The sequence below is a fragment of the Arachis duranensis genome, chromosome 5 (genome assembly GCF_000817695.3).
Source record: "Arachis duranensis cultivar V14167 chromosome 5, aradu.V14167.gnm2.J7QH, whole genome shotgun sequence".
NCBI lineage: Eukaryota > Viridiplantae > Streptophyta > Magnoliopsida > Fabales > Fabaceae > Arachis > Arachis duranensis.
The window spans coordinates 92,437,534-92,441,238 of record NC_029776.3 but is presented as its reverse complement, the minus strand read 5'-3'; positions in this window follow the sequence as shown (position 1 = coordinate 92,441,238).

Below are 3,705 nucleotides of genomic sequence, written 5' to 3'. Positions count from 1 at the left end.
GAGGGGGGGCGATATGAGCTCGTGCTCCCTGATGCAGATGAGCGCGTCTGCTATCTAAACCTCCGTTCCCCCACCGTGCCGGACTGGATGTGGGTTTACGAATCCATGTTTACTCGGCTCGGAGTGCGGTTCCCCTTCTCCCCGTTTGTTCAGGGTCTTCTTAGTCGGTGTTCCGTGGCACCGTCTCAGCTTCACCCGAACAGTTGGGCGGCCGTTCGGTGTTTTGAGTTGGTGTGCCAGTATCTTGATCTCCCGGCTTCGGTTCCCGTTTTTCTTTTCCTTTTCTTGTGCACTCTTCCGACTGAGGAGGGGAAGCATAAGAAAGGGTATATGTCTTTCCGGGCGCAGCCTCATCGTCGGATCTTCGGGTTGTTTGAGGACTCCTTTCACGGGTTTAAGTGGGAGTATTTTAAGGTGCGTCCCGTTGAGGGGCACCGCCCGTTTTGGCTTACCCTGGAAGGCGAGCGCCGGTTTTCGACGTACTGGAACTTTGGCGCCAGGCCGTCGGTTCTGACTAAAGTTTTTTATGACGATTTGTCTCGGGAGGATAAGGATGTCGCCAGCGTTTTATGGCACTTGTTTGGCGAGCGTCCGTTGAATCCTCGGGACGTTATGGGGGATCCCGAGGCTTGTCGGACTTATATTGGTGTGTTCCCCCTTCTTTCTTTTTCTTCTTCTTCTTCTTCTTTTACTCTTCCTTGTTTTGTTTATTGCTTGCTTAATTTTCATTTTCATTAATTAACTTTGGTAATGTAGGTTAAGTTTTGTTTAATTGTTTTGTTGTTGAATTGCAAGTGTTCAATTTTTTATTTATGGGTTGTTGATGCTTAAATTTTGGCTTGAAATTGTTGAATTTGTGCACCGCATACTATGTGTTTGATGAAATACCTGAATGAACTTTGAGTTTAATTCATGTGTTGTAGTTACCATATGTGTTAGACTATATCCTTGTGTGGCATTCTAATCAAGAATTGTGCACTTTTTGAATGATTATAATGTTGCTTTGGGATTGAAATTTCAATAATGAACTTGTTATTACTTTGAGTTGCTAGCACCAATTTGATATGAAAATTGACATTTGATTTCATATTTGGTGAAAATGTGACCAAGTGCATATTGAATTTAGTGAATTGAATTGAATTGCTTGTTCATCATGGTTTTCAAATCAACATAATCACATACGAAGGTTCTTGTTCTTTAATACTTTGCATTTGTTTAAGTGATTTGACTTGATTCTTATCGAACTTGTCACTTTTTGTAATAAGTAACTTGTCCATGTGATTATTTCCTTATTCTTGAGGATGAATAAGTAGTTCTCTTTTCATCATTGAATTGGTTCTTGTTTGTTGTGCTATTTTATATTAATCTTGCGCATTTACTGGCACAATGTCAATATCCAATATCTCAAATATTCAATTCACTTAGTTGTGGTTATCTAGGTTTGTTTGTGCCTTAACTCTTGCTTATCCTTTACTTGCAACCTAGGCTACTTAATTGAGGAACACATACTATTTTTTTATTGTGTGGTTAACGTTTTACCCGGCCAATGTGTGTGTTTTAAACTGTGCGCACATTTAAAATGCACACATTGTCTTTTATCATACTACACTCATGTGAACTCTTCTTCAATTCCTATTTATTTGTTTTATACAACAGCGCGAGTCCTAGTGTCCACCAGTTGAAGGTGGAGCCTCATAGCCCTTTTCCTCTAGGATTATGTGCATGCACGGAGGACCATGCAATGATTAAGTGTGGGGGAGGATCCGTAACCTTGGGGCATAAATTTCTCTTTCTACACCATTTGCACTATTTTATATTTTTTAGCAGTTATGTCTTTTGTGAATATTTGTTAGTATTTCATTATATTGCACCTTGCTTAGTTTGCATATATATATATATTTCGCTGCCGTCTAGTCGTTCGAGTTTATACGCTCCTTTTCCTATTACGGCCTTGACTCTGTATGGTCCTTCCCAGTTGGGGGCGAGCTTTCCTTCTCCTGGGGTCGGAAGGCCGATATCGTTTCGTCGTAGAACGAGGTTGTTGTCCGCGAATTCTCGTCGGATGACGCCGTGATTATACCTTAGGCTGATCCTTTGTTTGAGTGCTAATTCTTTGACGTGGGCTATGCTTCTTGCTTCGTCTATGAGGTCTCGTTCTGCTTCTTCGTCGTTACCTCCAACCGTTTTTCTGGGGCTGGGGTCCCCGATTTCCACTGGGGTGACTGCCTCTACGCCGTATGTTAATCGGAAGGGCGTTTCTCCCGTGCTCGTTTGGGGTGTTGTTCGGTACGACCATAGGACTGATCCCAACTCATCTGCCCATAATCCCTTGGCTTCGTCAAGTCGTTTCTTAAGTCCTTTGACGATAATTTTGTTGGCGGATTCCACTTGTCCATTCGTTTGGGGATGTTCTACCGAGCTGAAGCGATGGGATATGTGCAATCCTTCTAGGAGTTCTCTGAATTTTTTGTCTGTGAACTGGGTTCCGTTGTCGGAGATGATGACCTCGGGAATTCCGAACCGAGTAATGATCTGTCGCCAAACGAATTTCCGGCATTGGGTTGCCGTGATGGAGGCCAGGGGTTCGGCTTCAATCCATTTGGTATAGTAATCTATGGCGACGATGAGATATCTGAGTTGGCCGGGTGCCGTGGGGAAGGGCCCGACGAGGTCGATTCCCCAACTGCCGAATGGCCGTTCAGCCGATATAACACTGAGTTGGTGTGGGGCGGCTTGGTGGATATTGGCATGCTTTTGGCATTTGTCGCAGCTTTTTGTGAGTTGTATGGAATCTCGAATGATTGTGGGCCAAAAATATCCGGCCCTGATGATTTTTTGGGCTAGCGTTTTTCCTCCGATGTGGTGACCGCAACAGCCTTCGTGGATCTCGCGGAGTATGTATTCCTTGTCCTCGGGTTCTACACATTTAAGTAGGGGCTGTGAGAATCCGCGTTTGTATAGTTGTCCGGCTATGATGGTGTAGTTAGCGGCTTCTCTTTTTATTTTCCTCTCTTCTTTCGGTTCTGGTGGTAGGACTCCGTCGCGGAGATATTGCAAGATCGGGTATGTCCAAGATTCCCGGGTTGAGGATGTTAGGTGAGCGTTGATTTCCGTTGATACGGAAGGCGACTTAACGACCTCCTGGATCAGCGATCTGTTGCCGTGTCCTGACTTCGTGCTAGCAAGCTTGGAAAGTAGGTCCGCCCTGGCGTTTCGCTCCCTGGGGACGTGATGTATGGAGACGTTTTCGAATCCTTCTTTTGATTTATGAACTTTATTGAGGTATTGTTGGAGCAGGGGGTCTCGGGTTTGGTAGCTCCCGTTGATTTGGGAGCATACCACCTGGGAATCGGTGTTAACTTCGAGTACCTTGGCGCCGACTTCTCGAGCTAGGTTTAGGCCTGCCAAAAGGGCCTCGTATTCTGCTTGGTTATTTGATACTGGAAAGTCGTATCTTATTGATTGTTCAATTGTGATCCCATTTTGGTTTTCGAGTATAATTCCGGCGCCTCCGTGAGTGGAGTTTGATGAGCCATCGACGTGCAGTTTCCATGGTTCGGGTGTCAGCTTGGTCGGAGTCATTTCGGCGATGAAGTCGGTCAAGGCTTGCGCTTTGATGGCGTTTCGGGGTTCGAACCTGATCTGGAATTGGGATAACTCGATGGACCATGCTAGCATTCTTCCTGCTAGGTCGGGTTTTTGTAA